Raw genomic sequence first — 27312 nt, 5'->3', positions numbered from 1 at the left:
GGTATTTCCGCAGCTTTAACACCGTCCGCCAGGGTTGTAATGACCACCAATATGCTGTATTACCGTTGATGTAATTTTATATGTTACACGGTCCGGATTGTGACATGTCACTTTCAATAAAGTTGTTTAAAAAAAATGGTTTGTGGGATAGGTGATGTGTGACCATGTAGTATATGGGAAAAAGTACCCCCTGGTGAACACGATAAAGATATTGAAAGTCATTTTGGAGCTCCATAACCATCTAAAGGAACTGGGCCTTGTTCCCCTCTATGATTATATAACTCCTTTCCCCCAATACAGTATATAAAATCTTAGTATGTTTTTGTATTTCAAACTTAGGATGTTGTCTTTCCTACTTTATTCTGATATGCTTCGGTGCTACAAATGGTGCAGCCTGTTTCATCCCAAGAAAGGTCACTTTGAGGATGCTAAGTTCAGACTTTCTAAGCCTACCGTTATTCTATGTACAAGAGATTTGTCTGTTGGTATTCGTTACCATAGTTTTAGGGAGTTATTGTATGATAATGAAATTGTGTATATGTTTGCATACTTTTTCTACTTTGGATATCGTAAAGTAGATAATATTTTTTTTCACATTGGTTTATGAAAAATGTTCATAAATAATTAACTTGGATAATTTATATGAGCATTTGCTAAATGTGGTTTTCAAGCTATTGCAAATGTATTTTAAGTATGTATTTGTGTTTCTTAAGGTTAACTAATATTACTGATTTATTCCAGCTGCTAGGATTAATACAATTCAGTATTGTATGTGTAATCCCGGTACCCCGAGCCATCTGAAGGTTCAAATATCTTTTAAATAATGTAGTGCTAGGTATGATCAAGTCACTGGTGGGAAAAGTCCCTGAGGATTTCCGCATAATCTATTTTCACACACATGGAAGCAGAGAAGACAAAGAGTGAATTCCAAACTTCGACATGCCATTCCTTGGTGGACAGTAAGTGAGCTACCCCACTAAGTGCTACAAACCCTGTGTGTTTTCTCTGTACTCTGACTAGAGTAAGTTTAGCTCACTTCTGGTTAAAATAGACCACCACAAAAGGATACCTGATGGTCCCTATCCAAGATGGGTGGAGAGATGTTACCTCAATAATGTAAGTAGGCTGCCAGGGTTGTGAGACTGAATAGTATGATTGAGTATAGGTACCCCGAGGGCATGTGTGGTTTTATGGAAATGCTTGTATTGTTATTTTTGCATTTTGTTTTCTTTTTATTTTGTCGTGCTGCAACAAGGGCCATTAATTAACTTCTGTATATGGCACTGCCATGGTGTCTTGGGATTCCTCAGATGTTCGGGTAGAGTACCTCAGTTGTCCCAGGTGACCTCACAGGTTTTGTCTACCGAGCTTGGGATAAAACTGGGTAGCAGATCCTGATGGGGATGCCTCCCGCGGCTAGAGCAGCAGTAGATTCGGGAGGGATATGGAGATAGCCCAAGGGCATCTACACAGGTGAAACATGGATCATGGAGGTGAATGCTTTAATTGTCCCCGAAAGGCCTAGTGGGGCTCACAGCTAGTCAGGCTGATATGCAGACCATCATGTAATTTTCTTGCAGCTCCAAAAGCCATGGACATGAAGAACACATTCTTGTAGAGAGGTAGTGTCAAATAGACCAACGCATAGAGCAGTACCATCTCAGGTGGTCATAGCGCATTTACTCAGAAAGCTGGGTTACAAATCAAAGGCCAGGTTTATCAAGGGCTTATGTTGTCCCTGCATCACGCAAGGAGACACAAGGGCAATGCAAGCCCAAACAGTGGGATTTACTATGCCATAGAAGAGTCACCTTCCGGAGCTCTGCTTGACATAATAAATCAGGAGTAATGCAAGGCAGGGCAAGTCACTGCCTTACATTACTCTGCCCTGGGAAGGAGTTCCATGGGTGGAACATTACTGTTTCTAAGCACCCACCCATGGCTTTTGGTGCATTCCTAGATTCACTACCACTAGTAAACCTGGAAATGCGTCAAAATGTACACCTTCCCAGTGGAGGTGTAACGAGTATAAAAATGTTTATTTCTCTTGGTATTTCCTCTTTCTGGGTGTGCTGCAGCATACACAGAAATTGGAAAATGCCTTCAAGATTGTTTTTGTGCAGGAAGGTTTCCCTTTTGGCATGGTGCATGGGTGCCTGCGTTGACATCCACAAGTGCACCAGCACCAAGGGAAAGCAGTAATGCACCATATCTTACTAGGTATGCCACATTCCTGACGTCTTCATTCGCCGCAGTGCAGTGCTGCAAGATGCCTTGCTGATTTGTGTTGTGCCAAATATTAGGAGATCTGGGGCCATATGTACGAACACTTTTTCCCATAGACACAGAATTGGTAAAAACCTTTCCTATATCTGGCCCCTGCTCCCTCATATGTATAAGAATGCATATAACACCACCAGCAGTGTAAGTGTAGGGATCTTGCCCTGAACTGCTGTTATACTTCTGACATTACATCCCCAAGGTTACAAGCACATATGAATGCCAATTGTCCTTGTCTACCCATGCATTGTGTTTACTAGCCCTGGTCTCAAGTGCCATTGAGGTAGCTGCTGAACAGAAAGTTAACAGGACTTTTACGTTAGGAGGGTGTTGAAACAAGGAGTCAAGCCTATAACGCATGTCATTAGATCTCATTTCTACACTGGCATTGTGGTGAATCGATATCCATGCATACACACACAACCCATTTTGTACTGCAACATTTTCACTATATATTCTTCTTACATACAAACACACTCATGGAAGCACCTCACATGCTCCCCAGCATGCACACATGCACACTGATTTGCGTTAAACACTGCAGTCCATATTACCAAGCAGAGTTCAAAGTTAATATGGAAAAAGTGAAGCAATATTTACAATAGTTACATTATTATAATTGTGCCTATTTATGTGGCATTGCTCAGTGACTCAGTGCTATACATTTGCTACCACAATAAATGCATTTTTAATAGAAACACAACAGAACCCAAACGGTGAAATGGATTTGTATGCCATATGTTCGTCATCTAACACTTCAGTCTGTGTGTAGGGTGAGGAAAGAGCCGGGTGCTTAGTGAGATAGGGAGAATCAAGAGGACTGACTCAATTATTTACATCCTTGCTTTGCTGGTTGCCTGGAAACAGTTGTGGAAACACTGACGCCCTAAACACGAATGACATAAGACGCGTTAATACGAACCCTTTCCTTACGTTATTTTCTAATCTTTAAATATCACATCTATGCAACAGCCTAATCCACACAATGTTTAAAATAAATGGATGGATTGCACTTGTTGCAAAAATGCACCCTACTAATTTGACAAGACAGTGCACACTGAAAATCCTTTCCTGTGTACGGAGGGAAGGGGCTGCAACCTTGCAGGGAGTAACAGGCCTTCTGAAAATGGTGTCTGCAGGATCCAGTTGCAGCACAATGGTTTGGGATATTGGACAGGACATGAAGCCAGCCGGAAAACAAGATCAATCCTGCGGATTATTTGGCAAACGTCATTTAAATTAAATAGCACTATGACCGGTCGGAATCCACTGAAGATTTCTATGTAGTGGTACGTTAGATGTACAAAACCCACATGTTAGTAATAGATCAAATGGAATTGCCACCAAGAAATATAAGGTGATAAGCTATTCAAAGGGCTCAGTTCCAAGTGAGCTGGATGGCGATGTGGCATTTACGGCAGCCGGTAACTACAGACACCGCACGATGAGGTATTTTCTGAATTCGGTGAAAGCAATAAATACCTCTTATTCCAAGTTTTATCTAGGAATCGGTGGAAGGAACTACACGTGGAGTACAATGCATACAACACCATGTTACAGAATTTACCGCACATTTGCACCCAATATATTTTAGCAGGGTTAAACAGCTCAAATGTGCCAAAGGAAACTGCAAGAGGTGCGGTAATTACCACAGTACCCAACGCACAAGCGCACAAGTCTTAATTCACCAGCCCACTCGGAATCAGGGTCAAGGTACTTTATCGGTAATAAAACATAAAACATTTTACAACCTTGCTTGACAGAGAAGACGAAAAGAGCACAAATATAACTTATTACTCACTATTATCAAATCTTCAGTATATCAGTATAATTCTGTCAGGACCGGAGGCTCCAATTATGCTCTTCTCTTTCCTTTATTCACACTCAGCAGCCTTAGATAATAACAGTATATTCAAAGACTACAAATCCCATCAGTCTTTGCAGTAACTCAACACAACAATCATAGAGTATGTCCCATATATATATCTCTTCAAGGAAAAGCACTTCCTCTTTCTTCGCTGCTCAGCAGCCTGATAAGTGCTTGTCCTTATTACCTTGTGTATGATGATTATTATATGTTTGAATATTGCCTTCATACTGTTATAATTGTCTTGTGTGCATTTATTATAACCTTAATTACACCTTAAATGATTGTTTGGTGATTGCCTGAAACATGTTTGCCACACACAGTGGTTTCCGACGGTTGCGTCAGCTTTCTATCGGGGCTGCGATGTGTACACCGCTATGGGAGTGAGTTGCTGTTGGCGACTCGGTCAGGCAAGCTTGAGGTGCAGCCGTGCCCTTCTGCGGGTGGGGTGGAGGCGCCCCTGTTCTAGGCATGCCTCAAATTCTTTTCCTGCATTCTGGAAATTCCTCCTTACACTTCTCGCTTCACTGTAGCAGGACGCACAGCGTGAGCCTGAGTTCGCTAGAGAGTTTGACACGCCCCTCCCCTACTTCCTGAGACTCCTTACACATCTCAGCATCTCATTACAGGTGTGGCAGTATGTCTCACATTTGCAATGCTAAAATATGTCCAGCTTTTGACAAAATGTGTGCCAGATGTCATAAGAAAGGACAGTTTGTGAGAGTATGCAAGTCTAGTCAATCAAATATGAGCAAAGTGAATAACATAGATTTGAACAATACTTCACCATCCAACGGAGCACGTCCAGTGTGCGTTCATCTACATCGTTACACGCACTTCACGTGCGGCGGTTGAAAGCATGTTAAAAAATATGCCAGGCGTGAAAGGTTTTACGGACGATATTTTAATTTATGGCAAGGACATGTGAGAGCATGATGAAAGATTGGGTCGTGCACTGGATGTGTTGAAGTCAAAGGGAATAACTCTCAGTCCTAGCAAATGCAGCTTTGGTCTAACATCCATAAATTACTTAGGGTTTCAATTATCTGAAGCAGGCATTAAACCTAAGAATAGGTTAGTGAAGGCGATTGAAGATTTCACGTGTCCCGAAAACAAGGATCAGTTAAGGTCATTTATGGGGTTGATTGAGTTCTATGCGAGATTTGTACCTCGCTGTTCAGAGAAAACGTATAATATGAGGAATTTATTTAAAAAAAATTATAGGTTTATTTGGAATGAGAGTTGCAAGGAAGAGTTTTAATGTATTAAGAAAGAAATTGCCCAGGCCAGACCATTGAAACCCTTTGACACCGAAGATCAAACTATAATCATGACAAATGTGAGTAAGAAAGGGTTGGGTGCAGTTTTGATGCAGAAGAGAGATGGCAAAGAGGAAGTTATAGCATTTGCTTCTAGGACTTTGAGGGGTGCAGAAGCTCCATATTCTGTGATTGAACTGGAAGTGTTAGCATGTTGGTGGGGCATCAATAATTTAAAACAGTATGTTTGGGGGACTAGGTTCCTTGTGAGGAGGCATCATAAACCGCTAGTGCAATTATTCACAACAAAAGTTGCAGACAAAGCTACTCCTAGAATTGCTAAGTGGCAATATAAACTTTGTGAGCACAACCTCAAGATTGAGTATATTCCAGAAAAAAAGTGTGTTAGCAGATTGTTTGTCTAGATTAACTGTCTCATGTGTGGAAGAAGCTGCTATTAGTACAGATATTGAGTGTGAGGATGTTGATGTGGTAGTGTGTTCTGTAAGTGATCAATTGGAAGGAGCTTTATCGGAACAAGAGTGGAGGGATGCGTGTGAGGCCGATCAGGATGTTAAAAAGGTAATGCAAGGAGTTATGTTATGGTGGTCCAAATGGAATCCTGGTGAAGAGCTTAGTAATAAGTACAAGCATGTGCTTGATGAGCTATCAATAATGAATAATTTATTGTTACGTGAGAAATCCTTAGTGGTACTCCTCTGTTAGGGGAATAAAGTTTTGTGTTTGTCACACGAGGGTTACATAGGAATGCGAGCCATCAAAAGAAGGATTAGAGAAGGTTTCTGGTGGCCAGGTGTTGACAGGTCTGTGGAACATTTTGTAAGAGAGTGTATGAATTGTGCTATCAGAGATAAGTCCTAAGCAACTGCTCAGAGTCCAGTAGAGGCTATTAAGGTTCCAGAAAAGCCTTGGAGCAAGCTGGAGGTAGATATTATAGGACCAATGTGCCTATCTGGTGGTATTCCGGAATATGGAATAGTTTTAATAGATTATTATAGTCGTTGGCAAGAAGTAAAGTTTATGAAGATACCAAGCGCTTGCAACATAATAAAGTGTTTTGAATATATTTTTGTGACGGAAGGTATCTCTGATGAAATTTTAACGGATAATGGTGGGCAATTTACATCAGAGCTATTTGAGGACTTTTTAGTGTTTTTGGGCATTAAACATACCAAGACTTCTTTGTACCACCCTAGGAGCAATGGTCTTGTGGAAAGACTGAACAGAGTTATAAAAGAAAACGTGCAATTGTCTAAAGTGAGTGAGTTAAATTGTAAATCTGAAATTGAAAAGTTGTTGTGGGCGGTACGTACCACTAATAATGCTGACACACAAGTCTCACCTTTTATTTTGCTGCATGGTTGTATTCCTCCATCCAAGTTGGTGAGAGAATGGATGGGTCAATGTGTGGTACCATGGGATAAAGTTGATGATTTGATGAGAAAAAGGGAGTGTGCGCAAAAGATGTCTAAGATCATCATCTGAGGAGAAATCGGAGATCAGATTCAGGGGTATGCAGTTCCTCCCTTCTTGATGATCGCCAGATTCATGGCGCCAGTCAGACAACAGAATGCTAAGGTGATCCTGGTGATACTGCTCTGGAAATCACAAGTATAGTATTCAGATCTTCTGGAACTTTCTAAGGATTTTCCAATCCCTTTTCCCCAGACTCCTCATCTGCTGAGGGATGTTCACAGCAACTCACACCCAATGGTTCAAGATGGAACTCCCCTGTTAATGGCTTGAAAGATTCCAGGGGACATTGAGAAGTCCCAGGCCTTTTGACTCTTATCAAAAGAGCCTGGGCCGATTCTGCAGTCAATCGTTACGGTTCGGCCTGGTGTAGATGGTCACACTGGTGTCTGCCATGGGACCTTGATCCTGTGGGGGCAGATGTAGTGCATATTGTCAATTTTGTGTTGGAATTGGCTGGCAAAGGGCTGGCATATCGCACCAACAATGCATGCAGATCAGCGATATCAGTGGGCCATGTGCCTCTTCGTGACATGCGGAACATCCTTTGGTCTGCCAACTTTTGAGGGGTATTTATTTGTCCTTTCTACACAACCCAAGGTATTCCTCTCTCTGGGACATTAACGTAATGCTAAAGTTGCTTCAATCGTTGCAGGATAATCAATATTTGTTCTGTAAGGAATTAACAGTTAAGCTGGTAATGCTGTTATGTCTCAGCTCTTGTAAGAGGGTGTCTGATGTTTGCACCCTGAATATTATAGCTCATATGTTTACTCCAGAGGTGGTATCATTCACTATTTCTAGACATGCTAAGTCCAGCACCAGGGTAGTTCGGTACCCAGCTTTCCATTGTCACCCCAAATTGTCTGTGGTTTGCTGCCTGAAAGAGTACAAAGCATTGATGGAAGAGTACCGTCCTCCAGGGTTGGCACATCTATTTATCTCGCTCAAAAAACCTTTCAAACTGGTTTTGGCATTGACTGTTGCTTGCTGGGGGAAATGAGTTCTACATGCCATCGATACATCCGCTTTTGGGACTCACTCCACTAAGGGCTCTATGGCTTTGAATGCCTTCTCCCTGGTGGGCTGTTTAGAGGATATTCTTAGAGCAGCAGATTGGTCTTCAGACTCTACATTCAAAATCTTTTACTTTAAACCAGTTACAGGCATGGCTTCACTGGTGGTCGAACAGCTTAAAACTAGCAGAATCAGAGACTCCAGTCATGACATAGAATGTAAAACTTCCTAGCCATCTTGAAGGAAAGTTTCAATTCTATTAAGGATACGGAGGCGAGGATTATCCCTTTCGAGCTGTTTAATACTGCCACCCTCTCTTTTTCCTATGAAGTCTATGGCATTCTGGAGAAGTATAATTACAAATCTTAACAAGATTTCATTGGGTAAGAATTTTTGCAATTGTTTATTGTGAAGTACTGCCAGGTTTAATGGATACTTTAATGGCTGACAATGTATTGATAACACTAATGGATGCTTTGAGTGATGATTTATTTGTATCTGGGAACTAATTCTTTATATTGTGTTGTTTTACCTCAGGATCAGACCAGAAGCAAGAGTTCTGAAAGAAATGCTTGGATCAGGATGTCTCACCCAAAGAAAGAGGAAGTGCTTTTCCTTGATGGTAAATATATGGGACTTACTCTATGGCTGTTGTGTTGTGTTACTGCAACGACTCATAGAATTTGTAGACTTTGAATATACTGTTATTGTTTAAGACTGCTGAGTGTAAATTAAGAAAAGAGAAGAGCATAATCCTCGACTCTGAGTTCTTAATGGAGTTAAAACTTTCCTTCACAATAGCTAGCAAATTTGACATTCGTAACTGTTACGATATTCCTAAAGATCCTCAGGTCCTAGAATACTTTAACAACTCTATTTATGATTCAATTATGATGAGAAAAAGAAGTTAAAAAAACTCCATGCTGAGCCAGGAAGGCCACATCTCTCTAGCACTCACAATGCCATTCCACAGCTCCATTCATCGGTTCTATATTGTTTGCTCAACAAGCTATGGGCCAGATTCACAAAGGTAAACTTAAACAAAAAGTCTAAGTTTAGACCTGAAGTTTAAGTTTAGACCAAAAGCCTTACTTAGACCAAAAATCTAACTTTACCAGTAGTAAAGTTCGACTTGACAGTGTTTTTGAATTTTACAGGTACCATTCCGCCAACACACACTGCAGACCACATTTCGCGGCCTAAACTATAAAATCAAAGGGCCTGATTCACAAAGGTAAACGTAGACCAAAAGTCGAAGTTTAGACCTGAAGTCCAAGCGTAGACCTAAAGTCTAACTTTACTAAATGTAAAGTTAGACTTTGGTTTAAGCTTAGACCAAAAGTCTAACTTAGACCAAAAGTTCGAAGTTACCAAAAGTCTAACTTCACTACTAACTTTACTACTAGTCAAGTTAGACTTTAGGTCTAAACTCACCATGACTGGCACAGCTTTCCAGGAGTCCTACTGGAATTCTTTGTCAATTTCAAGTTACTCCCATGCAAACTCATATCTACTTGTACAAATGTAGTAAGCATGCATACATGTTTTTTCTACATGTATTTGCACAAGCTAATTTTTTAAAAATCGAGCTTGACAGCACAGTTGTTTTCATAAACTATGAGTGAGTGGAAAAATCCCCACCAGAAGAGCCCAAGGAGATTTCCAATGCGGAGCAATCCTGCAGTAATAAGGGAAGTTGAAACATTCTGATTTCAAAGCATTCCTTCCAGGTATTTGACATAATGTGCTTTTGAAAGGGAAAACTTAGCACCATTTGTAAACTTTGAAATGTTCAATAGGCTAATATGAGATAATAAAACATAATAAACAATAATAGCATTTTTTAAAAACATTTTGTGGGCAATACATACCTATCAGAAAAACTAGCTGAGTTTGGGTTAAGAGAACAGGGGTGCTTGCTGGCTGGAGGGAACTGCATTGCATTGGCAATGCACGTCTACCTACATACATAGACTTTCTAGATCTAATGCTTAACCTTTTGATAAGAATTGATTGGGTAGGACTCTCAATATGTCGAGGAAACTAAGGCTCTCATTATGACAATGGCGGTAAGTCCCACTTACCATCATGCTGACTGCCACCAATGTACCGTCGCGGCAGCGGATATCTGTTCACCATATTATGACACACACCCTCACCAATCCAACACTATTCAGCCACAGACACAAGTCCGCCACACTAAAGGTCAGTGATAAACTAGCCATATCCAAACCCACACCGTTACGCCAACAGAACAACGCCCATCACATTATGGCCCACGAATCACCACAGCGGACATTCATTTGCAGTAGACCGTTGGCAGTACATACCGCCGCACTCAAAATATACACACACACATACAAAACAACATTACCTTGGTCAATTTAAATAACACACAACTGACACCCATACACACCGCACACCCACAGACCCACAGACCCACACACCCACACCACTATAAAACACCCACCCACATTAACCACAACCCTTTACGAATACAAATAATTGCCAGCAGAGAGAGACAGCAAGGGCACTCACAGAACCGGAGCCACATACCACTCACACCTATTCACCACTCACGCACCCCACATCATACACCCCAACACATTACCCTACACACACTCACCTACACACCTTACACAACAACCATGGCACCACTAAGACACCCCTGATTCTCAGAAGAGGAGCTAAGGGTCATGGTGGAGGAAATCATCAGGGTCAACTATTTGGAGCACAGGTGCAGCAGATATCTATAGCTAGGAAGATGGAGCTATGACAGAGAATCGTGGACAGGGTCAACACCGTGGGACAGCACCCAAGAACTAGGGATGACATCAGGAGGAGGTGGAGCGACCTACGGGGGGAAGGCCCATTCCATTGCAGCAAGACACCAGCTTGCGATGCAGCGTACTGGCAGTGGACCCCCACCTCCTCCCCCACAACTAATAACATGGGAGGAGCAAGTCTTGGCAATCATGCATTCTGAGGGCCTGGCCGGAGTAGAAGGAGGACTGGACTCTGGTAAGTCAACTCTATACTACTACTACCCCCCTACCTGCATGTCATCACATATCCTCACCCTCACTCCCATCACTCCACCACCTCCCAAACACCCCACCATCACATCCCACTCATTCCAACGCCAAACCAGGCATACACTACAAATGCATGGACATCAGACACAGCCCTGCATGGACACCTATCACCAAAGCATGCACACTAGAGAGAATCAGCTAGCCCACCATATACCAACTTCCACAAGTGAAAGCTGCCAGGGCAAATAAAACCAAATAGGGCAATCCACAGATGCACAATATGCCACACACAGAAACAATAACACAGCATTTACATCCCCACAGGTATCCCAGCCAATGTCACCAGAGAAGAAGTTCCAGCACTATCCAGTCCCCCAACTGAAGATGACCACAGTGATGACAGCAACTCTGGTCGCCTGGATCTGGATGACCAACCTGGGGCATCACGGACCTCTGGACAGTCGGTTACCCAGGCTCAGTCACACACCACGACAGAGCCTGCCCCATCTGAAAACACCACCACAGCACCCACCCAGCGTACCCACACCTCTGTCCCTAGGACACGTCAATCAGCAGTGTGTCCACCTCTACAGGGACCCCAGGGCACACCTCATACCCAAGACAATCAGGGACCTGGGGTCAGTGGCAGTGGGCACACGGTTCAGGGGACAGAGGCACAGGACAACAGGGAAACTGGGAGGAGTGCTGTGCACCAGGGGGAGGACAGGTCAAGGGAAACGACTCTCCAGGAGGCACTCACCAAGATCCTGGGAGCATATCAACATTCCCAGGACACGATGGGCCAGATCCTGGACAACGTTCAGGAGAACAGGCGGCTGCAGGAGGGACAGTACCAGTGGATCAGGGAGGACTTACAGGCCATCAACACCACCCTGGTCTCCATTGCAGAGGTGCTGGCAGACATGGCCAACATTATGTGGGAGGCAGTCGACCAACAGCGGGCCCCTGCCACTAGCCAGACATCTGAACTGCCTTCCACCTCCGTTGCCGCTAGTGGACAGGAGGCCCCGCCACAGGACCAACAGGCCACCGGCACCCCTACCCCTGCAGAAGGCGAACCATCCCGCAAACGTTCCCTGTGATCCAGGCAGAAGCCAGAGACTATTGCCAAGACCCCTGCCAGGAAATGAGACTCTCCTGATTGTTACCCTTGTGTCCAACTCAGTCACCTTGTGTTACACCTTGAACTGCCATTGCTCCCCTTCCTATGCCCCCTTGGACAATGCACCTGTGCTACAAATAGACTGGAACAACACCCTGGACTTTCCTTTATCATCACCCCATCCCCTTGCACTTGCCCCTCTTCTTTCTAGCACTTCAATAAACACCCTTGGAAAAAAACACAAGTATGGAGTATGTTACATTTTTAAATTATGTATTCGCTTAACCAGGTTCAAACATTGCAATTCAACTGTACAGTAATTGTGCACATAGGAAAAACCTGTATTGGGCTGCAGTGATCACACCAGGAGTGACAGTGGGGCACCAACATCTGTAAAATGAATTGCCAAAGGGTACAGTAAGTGGGCATAGAAGTGAGAAATAACAGCATGCCAGTGCCAAAGATGTACAAAATATTGACAATGAAATGTGAAGTAACACTATCTTACCTGTGTGTCATTGGAAGTATTGTCGTATCACTGCTGTTCTGCTGTCCTCATCCTCATTCTCTGCCTCCTCATCCTCACTGTTCACAGGGTCCACTGCTGCCACACTGCCATCTCCAGCCTCCTCTTCCTGCAGAAAAGGCACATGACGTCCCAAGGCAAGGTTATGCAACATGCAGCATGCCACGATAATCTAGCAGACCTTCTTGGAGCCACCTGAACCTGGCCTGCAGGAGGCCAAAAGTTATTTCGATTATCCTTCTTGTTTGCCCACGTGCCTCATTGTAACGTTTGTCTGTCCTTGTCCTGGCATTCCTCACAGGGGCCAGTAGCCATGATAGGATGGGGTAACAAGAGTCACCTGCAAATATCGAGGGACAACATTTAGCCACACACTATCCCATGTGGCCCACACCATACCCATACACCAACACCTACTGGGTGGCAACCAGGGCTCACCTATTAGCCACACCCTGTGCCTCTGTAGTTGGGCCACCACATTTGGGATTCTGCTATTCCTCAGGATAAAGGCATCATGCACCGGTCCAGGATACTTAGCATTGACATGGGAGGTGAACTGGTCCGCCAAGCACACCATTGTACATTAATGGAGTGGAAACTCTTACGATTTCTGGACACCTGTTCATTGTGACGGTCGGGGGACAAATGCAATAGGAGTTCCATCAATCGCCCCAATTAATTTGGGCATATGTCCCATTGCATAGAAGTCAGCCTTCACTGTGGCCAAATTCTCCACCTGGGGGAAAACAATGTAGCTGCACATGTGTTTAATCAGGGCAGACAGCACTATTGAGAACATTGGCTGTGACATTCCTGCTGCCAAGCCCACTGTCACTTGGAAAGAACCAGTTGCTAGGAAATGGAGCACTGATAGAACTTACACAAGAGGGGGGATACCAGTGGGGTGACGGATCGCAGATATCAGGTCAGGCTCCAATTCGGCACACAGCTCTGTGATTGTGGCCCTGTCAAGTCTATAGGTGAGGATGATGTGCCTGTACTCCATTGTTGCCAAGTCCACCAGGGGTCTGTACACAGGGGTATGTCTCCATCTCCTATTCATCCACAGTGGTAGCAATCTATGAGACAAAGGAGTGAGGAGCCGGTCACAAACTGAACATTGAAGCCACAACAGTACAATGCATGATGTCAATTTGTAATGGGTAAGTGGGATTTGTCCTGTATGTCCAAATTTTAATTGTGACCCAGTTGTTATCCAGGGCCTGCCCCCCCCCCCCCCCCCACTGAAATGACATCTACCTGTCCTGTGTGGAGGGACAGGTGGAAGTGAGGTAATTCCGCTAACATTGTGCGCCATTACGGGAGGCAGTCAGGAACCGCAGTGCAACTCCTCATTGGTTAACATTGGCCCTATGGGGTACAGTGGCCAATGGTGATGTATGCCGGTAGTGACGGTATGCACCGCCGCGGACGTGATCGCCATTCTCTATCTGATCACTCACTTGCTGCCTGACATTCAACAGGAGAGGACCTACACTGCATGTGCTGCTGTGACCTGTGCCTGGAACCTACCATGGCCCGTGTGACTTGGAAAGGGGCCCCTGCCTTCATCTCGGTGGAGTTGGAGCGACTGGTGGATTTGGTCCTACCTCAGTACGGACTGCTGTATGGGCCTCCAGACCAACATGTGAGTAAACTGTGAGCACGATGCATGTGGCATGAATCCATGGAGTGGTGTGTGTGAAGGCCTCGTGTAGGGCAGTGGGTGGATGTCCTCTTGGCGGCGTATTGGTTGTGTGCTGGGCCATGTGTGTGCAAATGGTGATGTAAAGGGGTATGGTGGACCATAAGTGTAACAGGTAGGATTGTCTGACTGATACTATTTTCCTGTGTGCATTACCTCTGCAGGTCAGCGCCCATCAAAAGAAGGGTATGTGCCGTGCCATTGCCAAGGACGTGCGGACCCTGGGGGTCTACGGGAGGCGGAGAACCCACTGTCGGAAATGGTGGGATGACCTGAGATGCTGGGCACAGAAGACGGCAGAGGCCCAGCTGGGCATGGACTCCCAACAAGAAAGGGGTGCCTGTCGAACCCTGACGGCCTGCATGCTGGCGGTGGGCTATCCTGAGCTGGATGGGCACTTGAGGGCATCACACCAGCCACAAGGGGGCGAGTACAGTGCCCATCATTACAACTTACACATGGTAGGGTGGTATCTGGGTGGGGGATGTGTGTCAGTGGGTGCCCCTAGTCCAGGCCTGACATTGCAGAGTAGGTCCCCTGGTGGCAAGGGTCCTGAAGGGATAATCCTGCTACCTAGCTCGTAGGCATCCACAACTGGTTAGGGCTGCGTGGGTCCCAGGTATGCTGCATTTGGTGGTGTGTTCCCCTCCCCATACCTTGGTGGCTAGCAAAATAACTGGTAGTGCAATGCATAGTGCGTAAGGCTGTTCCCTGTGTGTGAGAATGGTGTGTACGCCAACTGTGGTGTTGGTGCAGCCATTGACCAGGTGTATCCTTTGTCTCTTCCCCCACTTTTTGTTTTGTCACCCTGTCCTTATGTGCATTAGCATCATCTGACAGAGGAGCAGAGGCACCAGCGAAGGAGGGAGATGCATCCCACAGGACCCAGGAGGCAGAGTCCACCGATGCTGAGGGCACCAGTGGGACGGAGGGTGAGGGGAGCACCATGGTGGAGACTGGAGGGCACAGTTCAGACACAGATACCTCCTCCAATGGATTTCCCTGGTGGTGGCAGACACCTCTGTGACCACCCCAGCTACAGGGTCATCCACCACCCCCCATACCAGCACGGCCTCCCAGCAGCCCCTCAGCTAGTTCCCCTTGCCCGCTCACCCAGGAGGGTGGGCATCTCCTTCACCCCAGGCACATCAGGCCCTGCCCCAGTGAGCCCTGCTGCATTCAGTGAGGAGGCTATTGACCTCCTGTGATCCATCCCTGTAGGGCAGTCAACCATTGTGAATGCCATCCAGTGGCTGGCAGCTCAAATGCAACAAAGTAATGCATTTCTGGAGGGCATTCACACTGGCTTGGCGGCGCAACAGAGGTTGATCCAGGCTCTGGCCTCCTCTCTAATGGCAGACATTGTCCCTGTTTCCACCCTCCCCCTCCAACTTCCTCTTTCCAATCCCATTTCCCTCAACCCCAATCTATCCCAAGCACACAGGCATGCATACAAGACAACACACGAGTGGCACAGGCAAACACAAGCACCACACATCATTCCACAGGCACTCACACAAGCACCATCCAGATGCAGACATACCAACATCCACAATTTCCACTGTCACCCCCTCATCCTCCTCCTCCCTCCCAGTTGCGTCGACACTCACACCTGCATGCACTACATCCTCATCCACTACCAGCATCACTACCACACCTATCAGAACACACACCTCACTGGCAGACACCACCACAACAGTCATGCACACGTCCCCTGTGTCCTCTCTTACTGTGTCTGTCCCCCCTCCTAAAGTAAACAAACGCAAGCACTCAGACACCCAACAGCCATCCACCTCACAACAGCATCCAGCCCATGCACCTGCACCCAAAATCAGCAGACAGACACCTCCTACAACCACACCCTCTTCCTCCACTCCCAACCCTTCTCCATCTTCCCCCTCAATGTCCCTAAGAAGCTTTTCCTCTCCACCATTGACCTCTTCCCTACCCCTCCCCCTTCCTTCATGTCTGGGCAGGGTGGCAAAAACCCAGGCAAGCACCAGAGCCACCCAGACCACGGGCCCAGTAGTCTCCACACCCACTCGTGGTGGTAAAGGATCCAGGGCACTTATGCAGAGGTTGAAGGAGCCTGCACCAGGCACCCTCAGGGAAAGGGTGCCTGCCCCAGCGGCTGCCCAGAAGGGCAAGAAGCCAGCCCCAGCTGCTGGCAGGAAAGGCAAGGAGCCAGCACCAGCTGCTGCCCAGAAGGGCAAGGAACCAGCGCCAGCCAGGAAGGGCAAGGAGCCAGCACCAGCAGGCAGGAAGGACAAAGGGCCTGGGGCAGGGACTCAGATGGAGCCCCCACCCCCAACCATGGTTGTGCAGCCATCTGAGAATGCAGGGGATGGGCTGGAGCCTCCCCCCACCAGCAGCAGCAGCACCACCACCACCTGTGGGCATCCATCCCATCCTGCGGGGCATGGGCAGGAGTTTCCCCCCACCAGCAGCAGCAGCAGCACCACCACCACTGAGCAGCTGTTCGAGGCTGCAGGGGATGGGCAGGAGCTTCCCCCCACCAGCGTCTGCAGCAGCACCACCACCACCACTGAGCAGCCTTCACCCCAGGAGGACTATATGCAGTCCTGCCTCCATGGCTTCTGTGCGGCCTGGCCCCTGAAAATCCAGTTGGTATGACACCCACCTGAGAGATTGTGACCTTGCACTCCCAGGATCAAGAGCACAGGGCAAGATGCCCCCTCCAGAACGAGTGGGTAAGACACCCACCAAACCCAGCCTCCCCAGGATCAAGAACACAGGACATGATGCCCGCTCCAGAACCAGTCGGTAAGACACCCATCAACCCTAGCCTCCCGGTATCAAGAGCACAGGGCAATTTTTCCCCCACCAGAACAAGTGGGTAAGACACCCACGAACCCAGCCTCCCCAGGATCAAGAGCACAGGGGGCATGTTGCCCCTCCAGAGCATGTGGCCAAGTCACCCACTTGAGAGACTGTGGCCTTGCACTCCCCAGGACCAAGCACAAGGCATGTTGCCCCCTCCAGAGCATGTAGGCAAGTCACCCACTTGAGAAACTGTGGCCTTGCACTCCCCAGGACCAAGCAGGGGGCATGTTGCCCCCTCCAGGGCATGTGGGCAAGTCACCCAATTGATAGACTGTGGTCTTGCACTCCCCAGGACCAAGCACGGGGCATGGTGCCCCCTCCAGAACATGTGGGCAAGTCACCCAATTGAGAGACTGTGGCCTTGCACTCCCCAGGACCAAGCACGGGTCATGTTGCCCCCTCCAGAACCAGTGGTCTTGTTCCATCTGGCGGCTGAGGTGCCCCCCGTTCCCCGTCCCCCTGATGTGCATGCCTATTTTTCAAATGATGTCCCTGCAGTGTTATCTCCGTGTTGGTGCAGGTGACAAGTGGGGCCTTGGACTTTGGCCTGTGGCCCTGTGGCCCACGCACACTGAGGCCTGGGCACTGTCCCTTGAACTGCACATTTGTATATACCAGTTACAGTGCATATTTCTTATTTCTACTGTGTTGATCTTATTACACTCACTTTGGTAAATTCCTGTTGTCCTTGCATTATTCATCCGAGGTATGGGATATATATGTTTTATTACTGCAGCTGATTGTGTGTATGGTGTTGTGGGTAGGGGGGGGTGTGTTGCATGTGTGTGTCACTCTCTTTTTCCTGCCTCCCTTGTGTGCTAGGCGGCTGTACTCACCATCATTGTCTTTGCCGTTGTTGGTGTTCGTGGTGGAGCAGCACGTAGAAAATCATTGGGAAGACATGCAGCTCAGACTCCATGGCGATGTGGTTGTTCCCTGTGTCTCCAATGGTGAGTCCTTTCACTTCTGTGCAGTGTTTCTGCCAGGCTTTTGATGTCGCTGGTACCGCCCCGGAAAAGGTGGGGAATTGCAGGGTCTTAATACGGTGGGCGGGACATTGGCTTCTGCCTGGCTGTAGGCGGCTACCGCCGTGGTGGCTGTTGTTTCCACCCTGGTGGTCGGTGTGGTAAAGTGGCTGTCTATCTGAGTTCTCACCGCCATGGTCATAATTTGGCTGTAATTACCACCAGCCTGTTGGCGGTATTACCGCCACTTTATCACCGACTGCCAGGGTTGTAATGAGGGCCTACGTTTGGGAGAATGCAAGGTAACAGGGGTGTTTGCTGATTGCAGGAAGTGAAACTCGCCACCCCGGCAGAGCTGCTTTGCTCTGCTCTGTGTGCTCTCCTGAAGCTGCCATTCAAAGCACTGTGGTCACTGTGGTCACAGTGTTCGAGGCCTGAGCTTGGGGCCTGGATCCCAAAACTGGGAGTCGGAGCCGGAAGCTGGAAGCGGAGCAGAAGAGGTGTGGAACCAGAGAAGCTTTGTATGCGGGACGACGAGGGAGTCCCGGGAGAGTCAAGAGTCGGGGGTCTGAGGGGTGAGGAGAGAACACAAACACCCACCCATACCCTCGGGGGACCACCCTCCCGCACCCTGCACTCTGCTCGCTTGTCCGGCGTGTCTGCTTGCCTGCGAGCTGTGGCGAGATCAGAGACAGTGATAGCAAAGAAGCGCTTGCACCTGAGCTCATGCCAGGGAGTTGCGAGCTAAGAGGAAGGAGACGGGGGACAGGAAGGCAGAGAGGCATGCAAGTTTTAAGGTGAGAGCACTGTTTGACCCCCTTGCAGCCCCTTGCAGAAATTGTGGACTGGTCACAGCTGAAAATTAGGACAAGGCAGTCTTAGAGCAGTGGGTTCTGTAGGGTGAGGCAGAAGCGGCCGGTAATAGGCTAGTGGGGCTTGCCAACCCTTCAGGCCCACTACCTATCATCCATCAATCATCCACCTACCATTCACCAGCTCTCTGTTCTCTGCTTCCTCCGCTGTCCCTGCTCTTCTTGCCTCCATTATTCCCTAATCCCCTCTTTGGGAAATCAAGAACCTTGAAGCAGGATGATAAGGACTTTAAGGACTTCAGGGAACCAAGCAGATCCTCAGACTGCAGATTCTCAGACTGACCCCTGCTCCCAAAGTACTGCAGCGCTTACCTAAGCACCTAGTACCCTAGCGCCCTAGTGACCCAGCGCCTCAGCATTAAGGGTAAAGGTCAAAGGCCCAAGTACCACGCCATTGTGCATCCAGCCAAGCACCTCGAAGCTCAGGCACTCAAGCATACAAATACTAAGGACCAAGGACTCAGGAGGTAGCCCAGGACAGGGGAGTTTAAACCTCATCCACAGACAGGCCTAGAGGGTCAAAGGGTGCTGTTCAGGGTGTACATTACCTAATGGCAGAGGGACATTGAAGATAGCTGAAAGCCAGCTGAGAAAAACAAACACAGATGAACAAGTAACAGGGGAATAAAGTAAGCAACAAAGAGAACAAACAAAGTAAACAATAGTAAGAGCGAAAATAGAGGAAAGTACATAACGAAAGCAGAGGAAAGTACATAGTCAGGAACATCAACACTAAAAAAACAAATCCACAAAATCTAAAAATGTATGGAACAAGGGGAAAATCAAAGAGGGACAAGGAAGCCCTAATGTGTAAAGGAAACCATCCACGCACCACATCAGAACCAGCAATACAGTCCCCAAATCCTGTAAATTCTGCAAACAACATGGTCAATATGGCCGCAGCTTTAGAGGGATTTACCTGCAAAGACGCCCAAAATGTGAAGGGATAACAAACCAGCATAAATTACCACTCAAACAATGATCGCAGGCTCAAGCATTCCCAACTAATAAGCATGCCAGCCTGGTAAATACTACAACAAACTATTATAATTACTGCAATCCTAGCATTGGTCAGTTGCAATCGTCTTAGGTTCCTTCCCCTTTAGCTCCTGCCCCTTCTGAGCAACAGTCTGTGGATAGGGGAGACGCCTGGCCGGAGGATGTTGGTGTGGAGCAACACAGCACCCAGCTGGTTGAAATGTCCCCATTACCATCATTGCAACTTAACCCCAACACCTACACCAAGGAGTGCACTTCAGAGTAAGTGAAGTAAGCAAACCAGCAGCACCACAAGATTTAATCCTAATGGGATCAATTGAGAAGCAGGAACATCATAGAATCCAAACTGGGTCTCTACTCCCACCCAAAGAGAATTGCAAACAATCTAAAAGTGTGGACCAGATCAAGTCTGACCCCTGATGTCTTACTGGACTGTCCCCTGAATTAGCAATTATATTGGCAGAACTTGATAACAGTATTCGAGCAATGCCACCAGTGGCTGTAGACATCGATCCAGACCACTCCAAAATACAATGGTACACAAATAGGATCATCCACTAAGTATGCAGTCTCCAAAGACGCAGTCACCCCAACCCCTCTAGCTGGAAAGGACAGTTTTGCAACAGTTAGACAGGGCTTAGGCTCACTAAGTCTGGACTTTTCTTCTTTTGAGAACCTTAATATTAGCAAAGTCAATCCCCAAGTGGATAGCATAAGATTTGAAGATCTAAACTTCTTGGATTGCAGTCCCTCAAAGAATGCCAGAGACGAAGAGGGAAATCAAGCAAAAGGCCATATAGATGGTCATACAAATGGACAAGATCAACTGATGATTGAAAACGATCTCGCCCTAGACCAATCTATACTTAGTATCATGAAGAGTATGTGCACAGCATTGGACTCAATTGCAAATGCGCTCATGGTCTATTCCTTTAAACTTGATAGCCAACTGGAATTGACTAGGCAATTCACAGCCTCAATAGTGACAACAGACCATAGAATGGCCCTTCTTGAGGGTGCTGTAAAGGAACATTTAATATCACAACCTATTGCAGTACCTGAAGGCAGCCAAAAGTGTGCCCCTCTACTGGAGAAACTAATGGCAGTCCTGAAGGTCATCAATGACATAATTGAGGACTGTAGATTCAACCTCAAAAATCAGCCAAAGTCTGTTCCTGAGGCCAAGGAAAATGCCCCCAGAAACTTTCCATCCAACTCAGTGCCATTTCCCCTGGGACATGTGTGCCGCTTAGAATCTTGCGGCTGCCCAGGGGACACAATTGAGGAGCTAAGCATGATCCAAATGTCTCCAGTTGAAGTACCGTGTGCCTATGGAAGGAAAGCTCAGAGGAAAAAGAGCAAACTGAAAGCTAAAATCATTGGAAAAAGAGCCACAGGGAGTAAAAAGAGTGTAGCAAAATAGATAAAAAATGCGACACAGCAGCTAAAGCCAGCAAGGGGAACATCAAAATACGTTACAACAGTCTGTAGGCCAAAATATCTTGGATGGCAGTCTAGGGAATATTGCAGAAACAAATAGTGACTTTTTGGATCAAAACCCAGGCCTGCTGTGCGGTAAAACCTGCACTCTTCACTCTCACATAAACAGAGTACCCACTGAATTCAGGATAAGGCTATCACCAAAACTAGATACTAGGAATCGGGACAAGGTGGTGACGAACCAGACAATTACTCGGGCTAGTGAAGAATTGCTGGTTGGAAAGGATAAATTGGCTCTACAGACATTAAATAGAAAGTAACAACTTATTAGAAACACCGGTACCCAAGGTGAATGTGCAACTAAAATAGTATACTCTGCACATATACATCACCCAAGCACTGCTGAAAATTACAATGACACACAGAAACAAAAATCTCATTCCTGCTTTGATTGCACAACTCTAGCCCATACAAAGGAAAAATCTAGGGCTTCTATGTGCACCACACTGGAAGACATAGGGCTAAGTGTAAGAATGGCTATTCATGGGCACTCTGACGAAAGTCTTGCGCCTCTGTATGGCTCCCCCTCATTTCATGTAAAAATCCATCACGCCCAAGTATGGCATGACCAGTGTACTCAGTGGGGGCCGCCTCGAAAGTTGAACAACTGTACCCAGCAACCACTATGACAACCTACATTGGACATCAGAGGAAAATCAAGAAAGGAACCCAGGGAACAAAGCAATCAGAAACAAAACCGCTCCAAGGACTTCGAGGACCCCGGAGGTAACGACAAAGAGCAGGCAGTTACAGTTATATTCACTCCAGAATACACATCCAGAGGGAGCCAAGACATTCTTAACAGGAGTAATATTTTATACCTGATGAACTCCTTGCCTGGCCTACGCAATATAGGAATTGATGATTTGCTGTCCGTCAGATTCATACAAAGGAAAGGGCCAAGCAATGGAGAATCCTCAGAAACAGTCTAGGCCTCCCCTAGAATAGTCGAAATTCAAAACCAGGCAAGTTTGATGAGGCCGTGGGGTATTACCATAGACTTCCTGAAAAAGGAATTGTATCCCTCTATATTCCTCGAAAAACATGCTTACAGCACCCGGAGAGCAAGTATGAACCAACCTGTTACGCTGGGTCTGTACTACAGGATGCTATTAGTTATTATCACCAGCTCCCTAAACGGTCCAATCGGAGCAAAATTAGGTTTTGAATATTCAGTAACAGCCCACAAGACAAACCTCACCAAGCTTTCCAGCCGCAATTTGGAGCCATTGGTAGACCAACAACCGAGAAGTCAGTAGCACAAACCGAAGTCTACCATCATGGAAGTTAAACCAAGATTGCCATTAAAAATTCTAAGGTGGAACATATCAGGCCTAAAACCCAAATTGGAGGACAAGGACTGGCTAGATTTCATTAAGCAACAAGCTGTCAGCTGCTTTCAGGTAGCATGGACTTTTGATGTAATTAACTTAGATGGTTACTCTATATTCCACATTCAGAAGTAACTCAACCACATTAAATAACATCCACACCATTATGGCAAGGAACGAGGAATGGGTTTTTGAAATTATGAACGAGTACTTCCCACCAGGAAGCTGGGTTCAACTCAAACCAGGTGTTCGCCTGTTCAACGAGTACCTTATGAGGAGTAGATCTGGAGTACACTTGAAACCATATCTAAGACTATGCTGGGGCAATCTACAAAAACGTGTAAGAATTTCCTACAAATATGCTGCAATTTCAATACCAGGGTCACATCCCATAATGGGGGCTGAGTCAATAACTGAAGAAGACAATGCCTGGAACATTCCCAACCCCCCTATGGAAAGTTGGTGAAGTAAAAAGAAAGGTGAACTAATCTTTGAAGCCTTAATAGAAGGCTAGATCAGTACTTTAAATGGAAGAACTAAATCAGATAAACTGCTGAAATCTACATTCTGAGTCGGTAACAGGCAAAGTGCAATAGACTATATCGTAATAAATATTGAAGCATGGCATTATATCATAGACATGAAAGTTTTGGACAGGATAGAAAGGGACCATGATCCTCTTCTAATTGACATTGTACTTCCAAAATTAGGATACCAGCTACCCTCCAATAAAGGAAATCATTCAACAATAGCCCTGATGCCAAGTAGGATAAATATTATAATGGTCGATAAGTGTGATCTACACATCTATACCTCTAGACAAAACTGGATGCCATTATGTAGTACGATCCTAGCTTTACCCATAAACGAGGCACACCAGCTGCTGCAAAAGTTCAATGAATTGCTAGTAAAAACTTCAATGAAATAAATAAGCGTACTAGTAACCCCCTTAAAAATCTACCATCTGACAACCAAGGTTAGTTCACTGGCTCTAAAGAATCGATATCTGAGTAGTAGTGAGAAAATATTTATTGACTGCAGGTAGCAATATGAATTATTATTGAGGCATAAAAAGAAGCTCCATCCTCATAAGGTTTGGGGAAACCTCCTAGATGCAATTTCCTCGAGAAACTCAAAATGATTCTGGGAAATAATCAGATGGTGTTGCAAAGGTCCTCCAAAAAACCTGGAATTGAACATCAGTCCACAACTCGACCTTTTTACTACTTTGTATCAAGGAGAATGCAAGGCTGTGTCGGAAGGTCCCAACAATCTGTCAGGCTAACACCAGTTGCTGATGGGGAAAATTATAACTCAAGTGAGCTAATTTTACCAGGGAAGAATCGCACCATCACAGCCCAGCGGCACAAGGAGACCACATATGGAATGGCTGACAAGCTAATTATCGTCAATACACCTTGCACCATGAGGTCTTTACAGGAATTCAGCAAAAAGGAAGTTGCCTAAGCCATTCTCTCACAAAAAAAACACACAAGGCAGCAGGCCCAGATAGAATTCCATCAGATGTCTATCTTAGGGGGTCATTCTGACCCTGGCGGTCACCGACCGCCAGGGCCAACGACCACGGAAGCCCTGCCAACAGGCTGGCGGTGCTTCCTGGGCCATTCTGACCGCGGCGGTAAAGCCGACGTCAGAAAAGGGGAACCGGCGGTTTCCCGCTGGTTTACCCCTGGCCCAGGGAATCCTCCATGGCGGCGCTGCTTGCAGCGCCGCCATGGGGATTCCGACCCCCTTCCCGCCATCCTGTTCCTGGCGGTTTTTATCGCCAGGAACAGGATGGCGGGAACGGGTGTCGTAGGGCCCCTGGGGGCCCCTGCACTGCCCATGCCATTGGCATGGGCAGTGCAGGGGCCCCATAACAGGGCCCCACAAAGATTTTCAGTGTCTGCTTTGTAGACACTGAAAATCGCGATGGGTGCCACTGCACCCGTCACACCCCTGCAAATCCGCCGGCTCCATTCGGAGCCGGCTTCCTCTTTGCAGGGGCTTTCCCGCTGGGCCGGCGGGCGATCTTTTGGAGATCGCCCGCCGGCCCAGCGGGAAAGTTAGAATGACCGCCGCGGTCATTTGACCGCAGTGCGGTCTTTTGGCGGTTTCCGCCCGGCGGGCGGTGCCCGCCGCCCGCCGCCCGCCGGGGTCGGAATGACCCCCTTAATCCTTTAGCATTATGAATACCAATACTAACTCACATTTATAAACAGCATATGGCCCTCAGAAGAAATTCCCCCATCATGGAGAGAATTATTAATCGTTCCAATATACAAAAAAGGATCCAGGGAAATGGTATGCAACTACAGGCCAATCTCACTGCTTGACAGTGCAGGAAAAACCTTTGCCGAATTGATTCTATCTCAGTGTAATGATATTTGTGTTTGGACCACTGACTCCATGTTGCATTTAGCCTAGCAGCACACCGTCATATTAGTGACCACCAGCTTCACTTTGCCTATTGAATTTTTTAGCATTGGCCACTGCCACTTTAAAAGCTGCAAGTATTTTTCCATGCCCACATTATACAATGTGCTTTTTGCTCATGTTTTTATTCTGCATGTCTGCGTGTTCTTTCTCACCAAGGGCTTAGGCTAAAAACAATGTACTAGGATGATGTTTATGGTACAGCAGGGAACGGTTTTGTTTTGACAGACAGTACCTTGGGATCTTGGCCAATTCCGGCGTGTTCCTTTCAAAACTAACCTGAAGTAGCCAGGATTTCTGAATAACAAGGAGGGAGCAGGGAAGATTTTCTAGAACTCACCCCTCAGGCTTGTTTAAAGTATATAAGAGACCCAGGATTGACAGTGGGATATTCAGAGACTTCGGTCAGGATTTTGACGTTGAATGCCTCACACCCCATGAGGGTAGATGGATCTCTCTCTTTCTCTCTCCTGCAGACAATCTTGGAGTCTATGGCATTGTAAATGAATAAATATATGAATAGAGGTATCTGTACCTTTGAATGTATATATTTGCTGTTTATAGATTGAAGATTCTTTGTACATGTTCTCACTTTATTGTTGAGCACATTTTAAACGTGCACTTTCATTTCTAGTGACCTTTCTTTACGACCCTTGTGAAGTCATTTAATAAATGTCTTCTTAAGATTAAGGGGTACATTCCAGAGATTCTATTTGACTCTTTTCAGTGTGTGTGTATTTTGGCTCGGTCAGCAGTAAAGCAAAACATTCGCCTAGACAATGGCTAGAAGAAGGAGACTTAATATCACAATTCCAAGCAGGTTTAGGAGGGGCCAGAGTACTACTGACCAAATCTTTTAGATGCATCTAATCTGCTTTCAGTACGTCTCTTTAAAAAACTCCCCACTGTATCTGGCATTTGTTGATCTCCAAACAGCATTCAACAGTGTTGAATCGACCTGTACTATGGCAAACCTTGATAGAAATGAGTGCTCCAGAAAAGATCCTGAAGTTAATAATCTCACTGTACACTGGTAACACTACAAGGGTCAGATATAGTGAGAGAAATGACTACACGTCGGAGATTCTGATCAAACGAGTTGTCAAACAAGGGTGCGTCCTACCACCAACCCTCTTTATTTGCTACATAAATGAAGTTGTTCAAACTCTGAAGGACTTTAACCTCGATGTGCCAAAACTATCCAATGAGAACAAACCAATATTGCTCTTTGCAGATGATGCAGTGCTACTGGCAAGAACGGAGATATTGATGCATCACCTACTGAAGGGTTTTGAGTCCCGTGCTGCAAGGAAATTGACGATCAATTCTGGGAAAACAACATTTTTTATTAAATCTTTTTACTTGGTTTCCAACAGGTGCACACCACATCCAAAAAGAAGGTACACAGTAATACCTCTGTTGTAAGGAACAACAACAAATAAACAGCCCTTATCCACGCCCCCCACCCACCCACAGACACAAAAAACATATTTTGAAGCATAGCAGTTCACGGTTCCTCCCCCAATCATAGGCATCTCAGTCTCCATGTCCTTCACTAGTCCAAACTTTGCAGCATTTGGCACAGACCTGGGTACACTCAGTCACGGAAATCCTACACATCTAGCGAGTAGTGTGTCTTCCAGGCCCCTCAGACCTTCCCAACCTTCCTAGGGCAGCCTTCAATCTCATACGTTGCCTTCTCGGCCATCATAAATCCGTTCATCCCTCTCCTCCATGTATCCTCTGCAAGGCACACCTCTGATCCCTATAGGCCTGCGATATCCCTTGTAGCCACCACCAGCCTGAGGTTGCAGAATAGAAGCCGGGGCAGGTCAACATCACTGGGGATTCCTAGACAAATAAATTTGGGATCTAGTGGGACCTGTTCTGACAGCACCCCTTGTAGCTCCCCTACAATCCTTATCCAATATTCCTGTATCACAGGGCATTCCCAGATAGTATGCAGGAAGTCCCCAACCCCATTTTGGCATCTGAGACAGTTTGAGTGCTGCACTCTTCCCATAGCATACAACCAATGCCTGTCATAGTAGATCCTATG

Source organism: Pleurodeles waltl, chromosome 2_1, assembly GCF_031143425.1.
Source record: "Pleurodeles waltl isolate 20211129_DDA chromosome 2_1, aPleWal1.hap1.20221129, whole genome shotgun sequence".
In the NCBI taxonomy this organism is placed as follows: domain Eukaryota; kingdom Metazoa; phylum Chordata; class Amphibia; order Caudata; family Salamandridae; genus Pleurodeles; species Pleurodeles waltl.
The sequence above is the reverse complement of the archived record's forward strand: the minus strand, read 5'-3'. Positions refer to the sequence as shown.